General features: G+C 44.3%; 1 protein-coding gene across 7 annotated transcripts in view; it reads left to right on the forward strand.

Moving 5' to 3' along the window:
- Positions 1-20,200, forward strand: part of MYO9A (myosin IXA) — a 1,132,274-nt gene that overhangs the window by 821,420 nt on the left and 290,654 nt on the right. The window lies entirely within an intron of this gene.

The raw sequence follows: 20,200 nt of genomic DNA on the forward strand, positions 1-20,200 counted from the left end.
CAATGCACTCTGAGCCAAGAGAGGATGATTTCCTGTTCAACACCTTGGCATCCACAGTCTGCCAATGCTCCCGGGCATGCTCAAACTTGCGAAACAGGTATTCCAGGAGCCAGTTAAAGGAAGGGCTATCACACCTAGGGTGGAGAAGAAGTACAAGCCTCCCCCCAACAGATCCTGTGTTTATAACACAGCAACTTGCACCAGACTCGGTGGTTGTAGGAAAAGCAAGAAAGAGGGCAAACTCTCAATCGTCAGGAGACGCTTCACCGCCTGACAAAGAGAGTAGGAAGTTTGACGCAGCGGGCAAACGAGTAGCAGCACAGGCAGCCAACCAATGGCGAATCGAAAACTCACAAGCCCTACTTGCTCACTACGACAGGGCACACTGGGATGAAATGCAACACATTATACAACATTTGCCCAAAGAACACCAGAAACGTGCCCAGCAGGTTGTGAAAGAAGGACAAGCAATATCCAACAACCAAATAAGGTCTGCATTAGACTCGGCAGACACAGCAACACGAACGGTCAACACTGCACTAACCATCCACAGGCATGCATGGTTAAGAAGTTCTGGATTCAAGCCAGAAATCCAACAAGCAGTGTTGAACATGCCTTTTAACCAAGAACAATTGTTTGGGCCGGAAGTGGACACTGCAATTGAAAAATTAAAAAAGGACACGGACACGGCAAAAGCCATGGGCGCGCTCTACTCCCCACAGGGCAGAGGCACATTTAGAAAGCCACAATTTAGAGGGGGGTTTCGAATGCAAACACCAGAGCCTTCCACCTCGCAAACCAGACCCTCCTATCAGGCACAATATCAGAGGGGAGGGTTTCGTGGCTCATATAGAGGTGGACAATTCCCAAGAGGAAGGGGAAAGTTCCAGACACCTAAAACAAGTCAAACCAAACAGTGACTCGAATGTCACAAAACCCCAACACGTAACACCAGTGGGGGGGGGAGACTTACCGCATACTATCAGAATGGACAAATTTCCCTCCAGATGTGCCCCCAAGGGCACACAATCTGTCCAAACAACACTTAGACCTATTACAAATAGAGGTCCAAGCACTATTACAAAAACAAGCAATAGAGTTAGTACCCAACCATCAGAAATGTACAGGCGTCTATTCACTATATTTCCTAATTCCAAAGAAGGACAAAACGTTAAGACCTAACTTAGACCTCAGAACACTGAATCTCTTTATCAAGTCAGACCACTTCCACATGGTAACTCTTCAAGACGTGGTTCCATTACTAAAAAAAGGAGGACTACATGTCAACATTAGATCTCAAGGATGCGTACTTTCACATACCCATCCATCCTTCTCACAGAAAATACTTAAGGTTTGTGATACACGGCGTACACTATCAATTCAAAGTGTTACCGTTCGGGATAACAACAGCCTTAAGGGTATTCACAAAATGCCTTGCAGTAGTAGCCGCTCACATAAGGAGACAGCACATGCACGTATTCCCATACTTAGACGATTGGCTAATAAAAACCAACTCTCAACAACAGTGTCTTCTTCACACGCAATACGTTATAGAAACTCTACACAACCTAGGGTTCTCTATAAATGACCAGAAATCACATCTGCAACCATCCCAAACTTACTAATACTTGGGAGCAACACTCCACACACAAAAAGCAATTGCCACTCCAAGTCCACAAAGGGTCCAAGCGTTCCAAAATATAACTTCAAGCATACAGTCAAACCAACACTACCCAGTAAGGTTTGTAATGAAACTTCTAGGCATGATGTCTTCATGCGTAGCCATTGTCCCAAACGCAAGATTACACATGCGGCCCTTACAACAGTGCCTAGCAAAACAATGGACACAAGAACAGGGTCAACTTCAAGATCTAGTGTTGATAGACCGCCAAACACACTTCTCGCTTTAATGGTGGAACCCTATAAATTTAAACCAAGGGCGGCCATTCCAAGACCCAGTGCCTCAGGATGTGATCACAACAGATGCTTCTATGATGGGGTGGGGAGCACACCTCAACAAGCACAGCATACAGGGTCAATGGGACAATCAACAAAAACAATTTCACATAAATCATTTGGAACTGCTAGCAGTGTTTCTAGCATTAAAAGCATTTCAACCACTAGTAGACCACAAACACATTCTTGTCAGAACCGACAACATGACAACAATGTACTATCTTAACAAACAGGGGGGGGGACACTCGTCACAACTGTGTCTCTTAGCACAAAAAAAAATGGCATTGGGCAATTCACAATCACATTCGCCTGATAGCACAATACATCCCAGGCATTCAGAACCAGTTAGCCGACAATCTCAGTCGAGATCACCAGCAAACTCACGAATGGGAAATTCATCCCCAGATCCTACTGGATCACTTCCTCCGCTGGGGAACACCAAACATAGACCTATTCGCAACAAAAGAAAACGCAAAATGCCAAAACTTTGCGTCCAGGTACCCACACCCTCAATCCAAGGGCAATGCACTATGGATCAGTTGGTCAGGGATATTTGCTTACGCTTTTCCCCCTCTCCAACTCATTCCTTATCTGGTCAACAAACTAAGTCAAAACAAACTCAAACTAATACTCATAGCACCAACCTGGGCTCGCCAACCGTGGTACACAACACTGTTGGACTTATCAGTTGTACCTCAAATCAAATTACCAAACATACCAGATCTGTTAACACAACACAAACAACAGATCAGACACCCGAATCCAGCATCGCTCAATCTAGCAATCTGGCTCCTGAAGTCTTAGAATTTGGACATTTAAACCTTACACAAGAATGTATGGAGGTCATTAAACAAGCTAGAAAACCTACAACAAGACATTGTTACGCAAACAAATGGAAAAGATTTGTTTACTACTGCCACACTAATCAGATTCAACCACTACATGCCTCCACAAAGGACATTGTAAGCTACTTATTACACTTACAAAAGTCTAATCTAGCATTATCTTCCATTAAAATACATCTCACTGTAATATCTGACTATCTGCAGATTACACATACAACATCACTTTTTAGAATCCCAGTCATCAAAGCATTTTTGGAGGGACTAAAAAGAATCATACCCCCAAGGACACCACCAGTACCTTCGTGGAACCTTAATATTGTATTAACACGACTCATGGGACCACCATTCGAACCCATACACTCTTGTGAGATACAATACTTAACTTGGAAAGTAGCTTTCCTAATAGCTATCACATCACTCAGAAGTGTAAGTGAGATACAAGCATTTACTATTCAAGAACCCTTTATACAAATACATAAACATAAAGTGGTTCTCTGTACAAATTCCTACCAAAGGTCATATCACCATTCCACCTAAACCAAACAGTGGAACTCCCAGTCTTCTTTCCACAAACAGACTCAGTAGCAGAAAGAGCTTTACATACATTAGACATAAAAAGAGCACTAATGTATTACATTGACAGAACAAAACAATTTCGTAAAACAAAACAATTGTTCGTAGCCTTCCAAAAACCTCATGTAGGTAATCCTATATCCAAACAAGGCATCGCCAGATGGATAGTTAAATGTATTCAAACTTGCTATATTAAAGCAAAAAGAGATCCACCTATTACACCAAGAGCACATTCCACTAGGAAGAAAGGCGCCACAATGGTTTTACTGGGGAATATACCTATGATGGAAATTTGTAAGGCAGCCACCTGGTCTACGCCTCATACATTCACTAAGCATTACTGTGTAGATGTGTTAGCCACACAACAAGCCACAGTAGGACAAGCTGTATTAAGAACATTATTTCAGACAACTTCAACTCCTACAGGCTAAGCCACTGCATTTTGGGGAGATTACTGCTTATTAGTCTATGTACAGCATGTGTATCTGCAGCGACACATGCCACTGAACGGAAAATGTCACTTACCCAGTGTATATCTGTTCGCGGCATGAGCCGCTGCAGATTCACATGCACACTCCCACCTCCCCGGGAGCCTGTAGCTGTTGTTAGTTGAATGAGAATTGTAAATTTGTAAATAAATATTATTTTAATACACATTATGTACATACATACCTACTCCATTGCATGGGCACATCTACTATACTCACAACTCCTACCTCACCCTCTGCGGGGAAAACAATCTAAGATGGAGTCGACGCCTATGCGCAATGGAGCCGAAAGGGAGGAGTCCCTCGGTCTCGTGACTCGAAAAGACTTCTTCCAAGAAAAACAACTTGTAACACTCCGAGCCCAACGCTAGATGGCAGGATAATGCACAGCATGTGAATCTGTAGCATCTCATGCCACAAACAGATGTACACTGGGAAAGTGACATTTTCCATATATATGTGTGTTCGCTGGCATGTTTATCTGCATCTAGTGTTGGGCTCGGAGTGTTACAAGTTGTTTTTCTTCAAAGAAGGTTTTCGAGTCACGAGATCGTGTGACTCCTTCTCTCGGTGGTAGTGCGCATGGGCATTGAGACCTTTTTTGTTAGATTATTTTATTGCCGCCGTCTGGTTCGGACGTCTTTCCTCTCGTTCCGGTAGATCTCGGTTCGGTACTATCTGAACTTCTTCTTTTCTATAAACGTCAGTTTAGTTATCGATCACGTTTTCTAAACTTACATTTGATCTGATTGAAATCATCGGGGTCGATTAAACGCCCTTTTCGGGCAACCTCGCCCTTCTTGGGCCTACATCTACGTGTTGCTGTTGAACAATCTCAGGCTGATGGAACGGACTCCGTTTCGCTTTTGCCCTCGTTGTCACGTCAAGTTCCCATACACCGATCAGCACTCTGTATGCAATCTCTGTCTTTCTCCAGATCACAGAGAAGAAAGCTGTGAAGCGTGTCAATCCTTTTGCTCGAAGAAGACTTAGGTATCGAAGAGCACATCGGTTGCAGATGGTGTCCAAGTCGTCGGAAAAAATGCCCGACGTCTTCAGGGAAGAACACGCACAAGAAGAAATGGCTCATCAAACAACAGTTTCTATTGCAGACTGATTCGGACCAAGATTCCGATGGCCACAGCCAATCCATCCCTCCGTCGCAGTACGTGAGTACATCAGCCCATTCCCATCAACAAAAAGCAGCCAAAAAGACTTCAGCACTGGTCTTGGGGCCCCAACTACTTGCCAGCCATGGTCGGACCCGAAAAATACAAACTGATGACCAACCTTCGGGTTCAGCACCAAAACACAAGACCAAAGTGCGTTTGGCGCTGACCAAACAGCTTGCCATACCTGTTTCGGAATCAAGCCGAAAATCAGAGACTTCCACCTCGGAGCCGAAAAAAGTTCCAATGCTTTTGGAGCCGACATTTTTGGCCCGACTCAAACATTCGGTTTCCAAACTTTCGTTGCAGAAACCTGTGGGTGAAAAATATGCTCCAGTTACTGAAGTGTCTTCTGAAATCAGGCCCATCTTGGAAGTAATTGACGCTAAAAATTCAAATACAGAAGGACACAGCAAGAATCATAGCTTCTCCTCCTCCAACAATCAAGAGAAAATTGACTTTCCAAGAGACTGTAGAAACTGGGCCTCCACCTGCTAAAATATTTAAACAAAAGGAGAAACCAAAAGCATCACAACAGCCTTTACCACCACATTCTCCTTTACTTCCTGCTTCTCCACCGCCACCACCTTCACCTACACAATTTTCACCACAATCCCCTATTTCAGCACATGGGGATGATTTATATGATACTCATAAGGATATGGATCCATGGGACTTATGATTCAGATCCCATCCCTTCTAATGATCCTGATTTATACCACGCAAGACCATCTCCACCTGAAAGTACCACTGTTTACAATCAGATTATAGCTAGGGCAGCTGCGTATCACAAGGTACAATTACACACAGATCCCATTGAAGATGATTTCTTATTGAATATACTAACATCTACTCATAAGGAGTATCCTTGTCTTCCTATACTCCCTGGAATGCTGAAACATGCAGAGGACATTTTCAAGGAGCCAGTAAAATCTAGATTTATTACACCTACACCTTCTGATCCGGTTTTATGAGCGCTCAGTTGTCACCTGACTCTATAGTCATCAGTGCAGCAAGGAAAAGGGCAAATAACCAATCTACAGGGGATGCTCCTCCTCCAGACAAAGAGTCATAAATTTGACGCAGCTGGGAAAAGAGTAGCAACTTAAGCTGCTAACCATTGGAGGATTGCAACTCTCAAGCACTGTTGACAAGATATGATAGGGCTCAATGGGATGAAATGGAAGCTTTGTTACAGTACCTTTCACCAGGAAAGTGCACAACAGATAGTAACAGAGGGGCAGGTCATTTCTAATAATCAAATTAGATCTGCAGTAGATACAGCAGCAAGGGGTATCAACACCAGTATTATCATTAGAAGGCACACATGGTTAAGGACTTCAGGATTTAAACCATAAATACAACAGGCAGTGTTGAATATGCCTTTTGATAAGCAACACCTATTTGGGCCAGAAGTTGATATCACCATAGAAAATCTGAAAAAATACAGCTAACGCTACGGGAGCCCTTTACGCTACACTTACTTGGGGTACTTTTCACAGGCCCAGTTTAGGGGTGGTTTCAGACCATCAACCTCAGAGCCATCCACATCCCAACAGAAACAAGGGCCACATTTTTTCAACAAAGGTTCCTTTAGATGCTCTTACAGAGGAAATCATTATGGAGAGAAAGTTAATATCAACCGCCTCAAGAGGTTCCTCCACCTCAACCAAGCAGTGACTTCTTACAGATCCCCACAGAGCATACATCTCCTGTGGGAGGAAGACTGGTAAATGTTTACCCACAATGGCACAACATTACTACAGATCAATGGGTTCTATCAATTATCTAACCGGGTTACTGCCTAGAACTTATCTCTACTCCACCAAACATTCCCCCTCACTCACACAAACTTTCTCTGAAACTTCTCAATTTATTAAAGCAGGAGTTACAATCACTTCTACTCAAAGGTGCCATAGAGATGGTACCTATATCCCAACAAGGGTCCAGGAGTGTATTATCTATACTTCTTAATACCAAAGAAAGATGGTACTCTCAGACCAATCTTAGATCTGAGACCCCTCAACCAGTACATTCTGTCAGAACACTTCCACATGGTCACTCTACAGGACATCATTCCACTACTACAAAACCAAGATTACGTGACCGCATTAGATCTAAAAGATGGTCACTCTCATCTCAATTGTCCCTTTTAGCACAAACAATTTGGAAATGGGCAATTCGCAATTACATTCAAATACTAGAAGAGTATGCCCCAGGAATACACAATAAACTAGTGAACCTTTTAAGCAGGACGCAGCAACAAATTGAATGGGAGATTCACCCACAAGCGATTCAACAATATTTCCAAATGTGGGAAACCCCAGACATAGACCTCTTCTCCACAAGTGAAAACGTGAAATGCCCAAACTTCGCATCCAGGTACCCACACCCTCAATCCAAGGGCAATGCTCTATGGATCAGTTGGTCAGGGATATTTGTTTACGCTTTTCCGCCTCTCCCACTAATTCCATTTGTGGTCATCAAAATCTGTGACATCTCCCTCACTATAATACTCATAGCTCCCGCATGGAAACATCAACACTTGTACATAACACTGTTGGATGTGTCTGTAATAGCACATCACAAGCTTCCAAACAGACCAGACCTTTTGACTCAGAACAAAGGTCAGATCAGGCATCCCAGTCCCAGGATGCTCAACCTGGCGATTTGGCTCCTGAGATCATGAGATCATAGAATTTGGTTATCTATAGTTTCCATCTGAATGTATGGATATTCTAAAGGAAGCACGTAAGCCTACAACTAGACAGTGTTATGCAGCTAAATGGAAACGTTTTGTATATTACTGTCAACCCAAAAACATTAATCCTCTTAAAGCATCAGTACAGGATATTGTCTGTTATTTGCTTAATTTACAAAAAACAAATCTTGCATATTCCTCTATTAAAATCCATTTAATAGCAATAGCTGCTTACCTCCAAAACAGACAGCACACTTCTCTATTTAGGATCCCTGCTATTTATGCTTTCATGCTTAAAAGAATTATTCCACCTAGAGCTCCACCAGCTCCAGCCTGGAATCTTAACATCGTACTCACAAGACTTATGGGCCCACCATTTGAACCCATGCATTGTTGCCCCCTCCAGTTTTTGTCATGGAAGGTTGCTTTCTTAGTAGCAATTACTTCCTTAAGAAGAGTTAGTGAAATTCAAGCATTCACTTTAGAAGAATCTTCCTTTTAAACTCACAAAAATAAAATAGTCCTTAGGACAAACCCAACATTCCTACCAAAAGTAGTTTCACAATTTCATATCAATCAGTGGAATTGCCAGTCTTCTTTCCACAGCCAGATTCAGTTGCCGAAAGGGCTCTTCACACCCTTGATGTTAAAAGGGCTCTAATGTATTATATAGATAGAACAAAAAGATCTAAACAACTCTTTGTGGCTTTTCAACAAGCTCATAAGGGTAATCCTATTTCAAAACAAGGATTCGCTAGATGGACAGTAAAATGTATTCAAAGTTGCTATCTTAAGGCTAAAAGACCGTTATTAGTAACTCCTAAAGCACATTCGACTAGGAAGAAAGGAGCTTCAATGGCATTCTTTGGAAATATACTAATGGCAGATATATGTAAAGCAGCCACATGGTCCACACCACTCACGTTTACTAAACACTACTATGTGGATGTCTTATCTCGCCAACAAGCAAATGTTGGACAAGCAGTATTTAAGACACTATTTCAGACTACTCAAACTCCTAAAGGCTAGCCACCGCTTATTCTGGGAGGGGACTGCTTTATAGTCTATGCAAAGCATGTGTATCTGCAGCTACACATGCCATTGAACGGAAAATGTTACTTACCCAGTAGACATCTGTTTGTGGCATGTTGCGCTGCAGATTCACATGCGCCCTCTCTCCTCCCGGGAGCCTGTAGCCGTTTTAGTTGCATTTAAATTGTATATATGTAAATAAATATTCCTTTACGACAAACTATGTACATAGATATCTACTCCATTGCATGGGCATCTTTAGTATCCTTATTCTACCAACTCCTACCTCACCCTATGTGGGGAAAACAATCTAAGATGGAGTCGACGCCCATGCGCAATGGAGCCGAAAGGGAGGAGTCACTCGGTCCCGTGACTCGAAAAGACTTCTTCGAAGAAAAACAACTTGTAACACTCCGAGCCCAACACTAGATGGCAGGAACAGTGCACAGCATGTGAATCTGCAGCGCAACATGCCACGAACAGATGTACACTGGGTAAGTGACATTTTCCATACATTGCATGGACAGCTTATTTTCTCACTATATATATATATATGTTCGATGGCATGTGTAGCTGCAGATTCACATGCTGTGCACATCCCACCATCTGGTGTTGGACTCAGAGTGTTACAAGTTGTTTCTCTTCGAAGAAGTCTTTTCGAGTCACGAGACCGAGAGACTCCTCCCATTTCGGCTCCATTGCGCATGGGCGTCGACTCCATCTTAGATTGTTTTTTTTCCGCCATCGGGTTCGGACGTGTTCCTTTTCGCTCCGTGTTTCGGGTCGGAAAGTTAGTTAGAATCTCGGAAAAATCGTCGGTATTGTTTGCGTTCGGTATCGGGTTAGTTACAACAGATCGACACCGACTTTGGAAGAGCTCCGGTGGCCCTTTGGGGTTTTTTGTTCGATCCCCCGTCGGGGCCTGGTCGGCCCGGCCACGTGTCTCTTCAAGGCTGATGGAACGGACCCCATTCCGCTTCTGCCCAAAATGCCATAACAAGTATCCATATACAGATCAGCATCTGGTCTGTAACTTGTGTTTGTCGCCGGAACACAAGGAAGATACTTGTGAAGCCTGTCGAGCTTTTCGGTCCAGGAAGACACTAAGAGACCGAAGAGCAAGGAGACTGCAAATGGCGTCGGCGCCGACAGGACAAGAGCGTTTCGAGGAGGAGGAAGAAACATTCTTCATCCAGGAATCAGACTCGGATGAGATCGATCCCGAAGAAACGCCGAAAACCGTGAGTAAGACGTCGAAACACAAAACTCACGAAAAAACCACTAAAGCCCAAGGGACGCCACCGCCAACAGGCCATGGCTTTACGCGAAAAATCGGCACCGAAAAAGGGCACGCTGGGGGCGAAGTCATCCGACTCCGGTCGAGATACCGCCACACAGCAATCTCGGGCTCGAGATAGTGGCTCCGAGCAGGTTCGGCACCGAGATAGCGGCACCGAGAGACCACGACGCCCAAAGTAAAGAAGGTTTCGTCGGAACCGAAAAAAGCAGCCGAAAAGGTTTCGATACCGAAACATCCGGCCTCGGAACCGAAAACAAGTTCCTACACTGAGGAACAAGGACTGTCCACACAAATGAAGACACATAGATTTGGACAGGAATTGGAAACAATAGAGCCAGACTTTACACAAAGAAGGCTCCATATCCAAAAAGAAACAGGGAAAATCAGTACTCTCCCTCCGATTAAAATGAAACACAAACTTGCCTTTCAGGAAAAAGACAAGCAGCCACAGGCAAAGGTGGCTAAACAAGTAACCCTTCCACCATCTCCACAATGCTCTCCGCAACCATCACCGGTAGCCACTCCACCAATGATGCAATCCCCAACTCATACAGGAATGAGTCAAGATGACCCTGACGCATGGGACCTTTATGACGCACCAGTGTCAGATAATAGTCCTGAATGTTATCCAGCTAGACCGTCGCCACCAGAGGATAGTACAGCCTACGCACAGGTGGTGTTGAGAGCAGCGGCATTTCATAATGTCAGCCTGCATGCTGAGCCCATTGAAGACGACTTTCTTTTTAACACACTGTCGTCCACACACAGCCAGTATCAAAGTCTTCCTATGCTACCCAGAATACTAAAACACTCCAAACAAGTGTTTGAAGAGCCTGTAAAAGGAAGGGCCATTACTCCAAGAGTGGAGAAAAAATATAAACCGCCACCAACAGACCCCGTGTACATCACACAACAGCTAACACCGGACTCAGTTGTAGTAGGGGCAGCGCGCAAAAGAGCGAACTCACACACTTCAGGAGATGGACCACCTCCAGATAAAGAAAGTAGAAAATTCGACGCAGCAGGCAAGAGGGTGGCGGCACAGGCAGCAAACCAGTGGCGTATTGCCAATTCACAGGCTTTGTTGGCCAGATACGATAGGGCCCATTGGAACGAAATGCAACACTTTATAGAACATTTGCCCAAGGAGTTCCAAAAGAGAGCGCAGCAAGTAGTAGAAGAAGGACAGAGTATCTCCAACAATCAGATACGGTCAGCAATGGATGCTGCAGACACTGCTGCAAGAACTGTCAACACAGCAGTAACAATAAGGAGACATGCATGGCTGCGTACATCAGGATTTAAACCAGAAATACAGCAAGCTGTGCTGAATATGCCATTCAACGGACAGTAGTTGTTTGGGCCGGAGGTGGACACTGCGATCGAAAAACTTAAAAAAGACACTGACACGGCCAAAGCCATGGGCGCACTCTACTCCCCACAGGGCAGAGGCACATTTCGAAAAACACAGTTTAGAGGGGGGTTTCGAGGACAAAGCACAGAACCCACAACCTCACAAACAAGACCCACTTACCAGAGCCAGTATCAGCGGGGAAGTTTTCGGGGACAATATAAAGGGGGACAATTCCAAAAGAATAGAGGAAAGTTCCAAAGTCCCAAAACTCCTCAAAACAAGCAGTGACTTCCAAGTCACACATCCCCAACACATAACATCTGTGGGGGGGAGACTAACCAAATTTTACAAACATTGGGAGGAAATAACAACAGACACTTGGGTTCTAGCAATTATCCAGCATGGCTATTGCATAGAATTTCTCAAATTCCCTCCAAACGTCCCACCGAAAACACACAATATGTCAAAACAACATATAGATCTTCTAGGACTAGAAGTTCAGGCATTGCTACAAAAAGAAGCAATAGAATTAGTACCAAACCAACAGAAAGGGACAGGAGTTTACTCTCTGTACTTTCTCATACCCAAAAAAGACAAGAGTCTGAGACCTATACTAGATCTCAGAACATTAAATACATACATCAAATCAGATCACTTTCACATGGTGACATTACAGGACGTAATCCCACTGCTCAAAAAACAAGACTACATGACAACACTCGACCTAAAGGATGCATATTTCCATATACCGATACATCCTTCACACAGAAAGTACCTAAGGTTTGTATTCCAAGGGGTACATTACCAGTTCAAGGTATTGCCATTCGGAATAACAACTGCGCTAAGAGTTTTTACAAAATGCCTAGCAGTAGTAGCTGCACATATCAGAAGGCAGCAAATACATGTGTTCCCGTACCTAGACGATTGGTTAATCAAAACCAACACGCTAAAACGGTGTTCACAACACACGAGGTACGTCCTAGAAATCCTCTACAATCTAGGTTTCTCAATCAACTACACAAAGTCACACCTTCTGCCGTGTCAAACACAGCAATACCACGGGGCGACAATCAACACAGCAAAAGGGATTGCCACTCCAAGCCCACAAAGGGTTCAAGCATTTCACAATGTAATAAAGACCATGTATCCAAAACAAAAGATACAAGTCAAAATGGTGATGAAACTACTAGTCATGATGTCCTCATGCATAGCCATTGTCCCGAACGCAAGGTTGCACATGCGGCCCTTACAACAGTGCCTAGCATCACAATGGTCACAAGCACAGGGTCAACTTCTAGATCTGGTGTTGATAGACCGTCAAACATACACCTCGCTTCAATGGTGGAACAGTATAAATTTAAACCAAGGGCGGCCTTTCCAAGACCCAGTGCCACAATATGTAATAACAACAGATGCCTCCATGATAGGGTGGGGAGCACACCTCAATCAACACAGCATCCAAGGACAATGGAACACTCATCAAAAACAGTTTCACATAAATCACTTAGAACTATTGGCAGTATTTCTAGCGCTAAAAGCGTTTCAACCCATAATAACCCACAAACACATTCTTGTCAAAACAGACAACATGACAACGATGTATTACCTAAACAAACAGGGAGGGACACACTCAACACAGTTGTGTCTCCTGGCACAAAAAATATGGCATTGGGCGATTCACAACCACATTCACCTAATAGCACAATTTATTCCAGGAATTCAGAACCAGTTAGCAGACAATCTCTCTCGGGATCACCAACAGATCCACGAATGGGAGATTCACCCCCAAATACTAAACAAATACTTCCAGAATTGGAGAACACCACAAATAGATCTATTTGCAACAAAGGAAAACGCAAAATGCCAAAACTTCGCATCCAGGTACCTACAAGATCAGTCTCAGGGCAATGCGTTATGGATGAGCTGGTCAGGGATATTTGCTTACGCTTTTCCCCCTCTCCCACTCCTTCCATATCTGGTAAACAAATTGAGTCAAAACAAACTCAAACTCATACTGATAGCGCCAACATGGGCAAGACAACCTTGGTACACAACACTACTAGACCTCTCTGTAGTGCCTCATGTCAAACTACCAAACAGACCAGATCTGTTAACAAAACACAAACAACAGATCAGACATCCAAATCCAGCATCACTGAATCTAGCAATTTGGCTCCTGAAGTCCTAGAATTCGGACACTTAGACTTTACACAGGAATGTATGGAGGTCATAAAACAAGCTAGAAAACCGACCACTAGACATTGCTATGCAAATAAGTGGAAAAGATTTGTTTATTACTGCCATAATAATCAAATTCAACCCTTACACGCATCTGCCAAACACATCGTAAGTTACTTACTACATTTGCAAAAGTCAAAGCTAGCTTTCTCTTCCATAAAGATACATCTTACCGCAATTTCAGCTTACCTGCAGATTACGCACTCAACCTCACTATTTAGGATAACAGTCATAAAGGCGTTTATGGAAGGACTAAAGAGAATTATACCACCAAGAACACCACCAGTTCCTTCATGGAACCTCAACATTGTTTTAACATGACTCATGGGTCCACCTTTTGAGCCCATGCACTCTTGTGAAATGCAATACTTAACATGGAAAGTTGCATTTTTAATTGCCATCACATCTCTAAGAAGAGTGAGTGAAATTCAAGCATTTACCATACAAGAACCATTTATTCAAATACACAAGCATAAAGTAGTTCTACAGACAAATCCAAAATTTTTACCAAAAGTTATATCACCGTTCCACTTGAATCAAACAGTAGAATTACCAGTGTTCTTCCCACAGCCAGACTCTGTAGCTCAAAGAGCACTACATACATTAGACATCAAAAGAGCGTTAATGTACTACATTGACAGAACAAAACTAATTCGAAAAACAAAACAATTATTTGTTGCTTTCCAAAAACCTCATACAGGTAATCCAATTTCTAAACAAGGCATTGCTAGATGGATAGTTAAGTGTATTCAAACCTGCTATCTTAAAGCAAAGAGAGAACTGCCTATTACACCAAAGGCACACTCAACCAGAAAGAAAGGTGCTACCATGGCCTTTCTAGGAAACATTCCAATGACCGAAATATGTAAAGCAGCTACATGGTCTACGCCTCATACATTTACCAAACACTACTGTGTAGATGTGTTAACGGCACAACAAGCCACAGTAGGTCAAGCAGTACTACGAACATTGTTTCAAACAACTTCAACTCCTACAGGCTGAACCACCGCTTTTGGGGAGATAACTGCTTACTAGTCTATGCACAGCATGTGTATCTGCAGCTACACATGCCATCGAACGGAAAATGTCACTTACCCAGTGTACATCTGTTCGTAGCATTAGTTGCTGCAGATTCACATGCGCCCACCCGCCTCCCCGGAAGCCTGTAGCCGTTAAGAAGTTGATCTTGAACATTTGTAAATTTGTAAAATTGTAAATTTGAAAATATATTACTTTAAACTACATTATGTACATTACTCCATTGCATGGGCACTATTACTAGCATACATAACTCCTACCTCACCCTCTGCGGGGGAAAACAATCTAAGATGGAGTCGACGCCCATGCGCAATGGAGCCGAAATGGGAGGAGTCCCTCGGTCTCGTGACTCGAAAAGACTTCTTCGAAGAAAAACAACTTGTAACACTCCGAGCCCAACACCAGATGGCGGGATGTGCACAGCATGTGAATCTGCAGCAACTAATGCCACGAACAGATGTACACTGGGTAAGTGACATTTTCCATATTTATATATATATATATATATATATATATATATATATATATATATACGTGTGTGTACACATATATATTTCTACACTCTTCACTCTCCTGTGGGAAAAAAAATCTAACAAAGGACTCGATACCCATGCGCATTATCACCGAGAGGAGGAGTCACTCGAGCTCGTGACTCGAAAACCTTCTTAGAAGAAAAACAACTTGTAACAACATTAGATGGCGGACTTATGCAAAGCATGTGAATCTGCAGCACATGCCAGAAACATGTCTACTGGGTAAGTAACAAAAAGTGGCGGTCCGACCATGGTTTCGGGAAACACCATAAATATAACAAGACAGATTCTTGTAGTAACAAGAAAGGTCAGGACACTTCCAGTGAAATTGAAGCTTTTACTATCCACAGATTATTCTTCCCAACGCGTTTCAGCCGTAGCCTTGTTCACAGATATATATATATATATATATATTTTTTTTTTTTGCCTAGACTTTCTATAGGAAGCCCCTTTTCGGACCTCAGGTTGACCACATGCTGAAGAAAATAAAAAAGAACACAGATACTGCAAAGACCATGGTAGCTTTGCAGACACCATCTGCTCAGGTAATATTCAGAACAGTTATGCTCCTCCCTGGCACAATGGACTCTTACATTGCCATAGTCCCTCATGCCAGTTTACATATGCGTCCGTTGCAGGAGTGCATTGCAGCATAGTGCTCACAAGCGGAGATTCACTGGGAGGATCTAGTGTTGCTCGGGGGCCACGCTAATCGATCTCGGCTCTGGAGGAACACCAGCAGCCTGTTGCAGGGACAGCCTTCTCTTGACAGAGCTCCAAAGGTGACCTTTATGACAGACGCTTCCCCCTCCTGTGGGGGCACACTTGAATGAGCTCACTGTCCAAGGTCTGTGGGGACCCCTCCAACAGGGTCTACACCAACAGGGTTTCCACATCAAGTACCTCGAGCTTTTGGCCATTGAGCTAGCTCTGAAGGCTCTCTGTCACATTTGCACTCCTCATTCGCACTAACAGTATGACCGCAATATACCATTTCCAGAAACAAGGCGGGAAACACTCACTACACTTGTCAATGCTGGCTCAGCATATTTGGTGGTGGGCACTTCATCAGAGTTCATCTACTAGTGGAGTACCTTCTGGAAGTGGACACCGACTTTACAGACTTGCTCATCAGGATGCAACAACAAGTCTAAGAGTGGAAACACCACTTGCAAGCCCTATTCCTGTACTTCTGTTGTTGGTGGTTTCCCAGTGCAGATCTCTTTGCCACTGCCAAAACACAAAAAGCCCAAACCTCGCCTCCAGGTACCCAAACCCACAGTCCCTAGGCAATGCACTGTTGATCAACTGGTCAGCGATATTTGTCCAAACTTTTCCTCTCCCACTTCTTCCGTTTGTAGTGCGGAGGCTGTGGCAGTTGTCCCTGACCTTCAACCGGGTAACTCCCACATGTCACAGGCAGCCCTGGTTCACCACCCACTTGACCTGTCTATGGTCCTACACAAGAGATTGGCCAATCAGCTGGACCACCTCACCCAGAGCAACAGGACTGCCAGGCACCTGAACCCCAGGCAGATCAATCTTGCAATTTGGCTACTTAGGTCTTAGAGTTTGGTTACTTTAACCTTCCTCCAGAGTCCATAGCCATCCTCAAAGAGGCAAGCAGTCCTACCACCCCGCCTGTTATGATGCAAAATGGAAAAGGTTTATACACTGCTGACTCCCAGATGGAGTGACACTTTTCATGCAGCCATCCGGACATTGTGTGCTATCTGCTTTGTCTGCAGACCTCAGACCTCACATACACTTCCATCAGCCTCCACGTGTCTTAAGTGGCCACCTACCTTCAAAACAGGGAACACGCCTCACTCCTCAGGGTCCCAGGCTTTAAGGCTTTCATGGAGGGACTCAGGCGAGTCATCCCACCTTGGGTTCCACCGGGCTTGGTGTGGAACCTTATTGTTGTCCTTACAAGACGCATGGGTCCCCCATTCGAGCCACATCACTCTTGTCCCTTACAGTTTCTTTCCTGGAAGAAAACCTTCCTGGTGGTCATCACTTCCCTCAGATGTGCGAGTGAGCTTTAGGCTTTAACCCTGTAAGAGCCTTTTTTTCCAGGTCCACGGTGATAGTGTACTCCTCAGTACTAACCCTAAATTTCTCCCATGGGTGGTCGACTCTTTCCACTTTAACCAGGATATAGAACTTTCAGTGTTCTTCCCTTTTCCAGACTCAGTAACAGAGATGTCTCTTCATACACTTGATGTCAAAGGGCTCTCTTGTACTACGTAGACACAGCAAGACACAACAGCTTTTTTGTTTCTTTTTCATAGCCACACAAAGTCTGGCTTTCTTCAAAGCCGGTAAGGCACGCTGGATAGTCACGTATTCAAACCTGTTATGCCAAAGTCAAATTACATTTGCCTGTCCCTCCCAGACCCGACTCTCCCCGTAAGAAACAAACCTCTAAGGCTTTTTCAGTAATTCCACTATAGCTGACTAATGGAAAGCAGCTACATAGTCTACTCCACACCTTTTCACTAAGCATTACTGTGTGGGACGTGTTACCACGCCACAAACAACTTGGGCCAGCTTGTACTCTCTGCACTTTTCCATTCTTCTGCAACAACATCCGGTTTGCCACCACTTAGGGGAGAACCTCTTTACAGTCTAAGAAGAGGATGTGTATCTACATCTACACATACCACAAACAGAAAATGTTACTAACCCTGTAAGCATATGTTTGTGGCATTCACCCACCCTCCTTCCTGAAAGCCTAAAGTTGTTGCAGGTGCTTTTTTCTATCTTGTTTTTACTGTTGTGAAAAAACTTTTTTGTACCTCTGTGCTCCTTTCCTTCCTCGCCTGCAGTGCAGAACAACAATCTTAACAATGAAGTCAACCCCTTGGGTTTATCACTAATAGGTGAAGTCACAATACCTTGTGACTCAAATATTTCTGCTAAGAAAAACAAGTTACACACATCCAAGCCGAGCACTAGATGGCAGGAGTATGCACAGCATACCGTATGTGAATCTACAACACCACATGCCACAAACAGATGCTTACAGTGTAAGTACCATTTTACCTTATAATACATGCCATATAAAGTTATGGCATGGGTGGTAAAGGATTCTGCATGGTAAAGGCTGTGTGGAAAAGGCATGCATAGTAAAAGCATGCATTGTATTGTCATACAACTAGTCAAAAAGCAGCCTCAAGAGAGGTTGTTGGCCCAGTCCACCAGAGCCAAGTCTGCTACCATTGCGCTGGCATGCAGAGTGGCTGTGTTTGACTTCTGACAAGCTGCAATGTGATCATCAGTAAACATGTTCACAAAGCACTAAAAATCAAAAACATTTATAAAGCGTGCTACTCACCCGTGAGGGTCTCAAGGCGGTAGGGTGAAGGGGTTACTGCTGCTCGAAGAGCCAGGTCTTGAGTTGCCTCTGGAATGCGAGGTGGTCCTGGGTGGTCCTGAGGTTGGTGGGGAGGGAATTCCATGTCTTGGCCGCCTGGTAGGAGAAGGATTTCCCACCTGCCATGGTGCGGGGGATGCGAGGGACGGCGGCGAGTGCGAGGTTGGCGGAGCGAAGTTGACGGGTGGGCGTGTAGAAACTGAGGTGACGGTTGAGGTATTCGGGTCCCTTGTTGTGGAGGGCTTTGTGTGCATGGGTGAGGAGCCGGAAGGTGATCCTTTTGTTGACGGGAAGCCAGTGCAGGTGTCTCAGGTGGGCGGAGATGTGGCTGTTGCGGGGTATGTCGAGGACGAGGCGGGCGGAGGCGTTTTGAATTTGCTGCTGGCGATTCTGGAGTTTGGCGGTGGTTCCTGCGTATAGGGTGTTGCTGTAGTCCAGGCGGCTCGTGACGAGGGAGTGGGTCATGGTCTTTCTGGTGTCGGCGGGGATCCAGCGAAAGATCTTTCGGAGCATGCGGAGGATGAGGAAGCAGGAGGATGATACGGCGTTGACTTGTTTGGTCATGGTGAGAAGTGGGTCCAGGATGAATCCGAGGTTGCGTGCGTGGTCTGAGGGGGTTGGTGCGGTGCTAAGGGCCGTGGGCCACCAGGAGTTGTCCCAGGCAGACGGGGTGTTTCCGAGGATGAGGACTTCCGTTTTGTCTGAGTTCAGTTTCAGACGGCTGAGTTTCATCCATTCTGCGACGTCTTTCATTCCATCTTGCAGGTTGGTCTTGGCGCTGGTGGGGTCCTTGGTGAGGGAAAGTATCAGCTGAGTGTCGTCGGCGTAGGAGGTGATGTTGATGTTGTGTTTGCGTACGATGTCGGCAAGGGGGCTCACTACTACCTTGACAGCTAGGTCCATCGGGATGGCCATTTTGCTCATTCGGTCCTGCAGGCCCTTCCAGTACAATGCGGCCATAAGCATCTAACGGGGTGGGACTGGTTAGGGGCAGGCGGGTACAGCTGCAGATACTGTACAAAGTGTCACTGTTCGATACTGCTAGATAGAGTCTCTACCAGATAATGCATTACCAAAGGTAAGTAACTTGTTCATTTACACTTCTAGGAGACAATTCATTGGAGTAACACATTTGTAAGGCTACAGGTTCTGGTGACTTACCCACCCTAACTTATTTGATGATCCATTCTATTCCCATCTGCATTAAGTAGCTCACATTTATCATCTAAAATTTCTGGCAGTTGTAGATTTTGGAACAAAATCTTTTGTTCCTGGATCCACCTCTAAATAAGCACTGAAGTCTAATTTGTTATTCATTATGATGGCCAATTTCACCCTAATTTTTTAAAAAATCCGTTACTTATATTACTATTATTTAGTTGTTTCTATTTGCTTGGTGGGAGTTTTCAACCTCTTCCACTTACTTGCCAACAGTTTTGGAGTACTAAGAAGGCTAAATGAGGATTGTGTTAATGACTTATTTCTTATTCTCTGCTTATCTGTGGATTGGACTGTGGTATTGTTGAGATCTCTTACTTTAATCTCTAGACTTTCCAGATTTGTCTCCCCAGTGGTTATATCTAACTTCCCCTTC

This window comes from Pleurodeles waltl, chromosome 3_1, assembly GCF_031143425.1.
Source record: "Pleurodeles waltl isolate 20211129_DDA chromosome 3_1, aPleWal1.hap1.20221129, whole genome shotgun sequence".
Taxonomy (NCBI): domain Eukaryota; kingdom Metazoa; phylum Chordata; class Amphibia; order Caudata; family Salamandridae; genus Pleurodeles; species Pleurodeles waltl.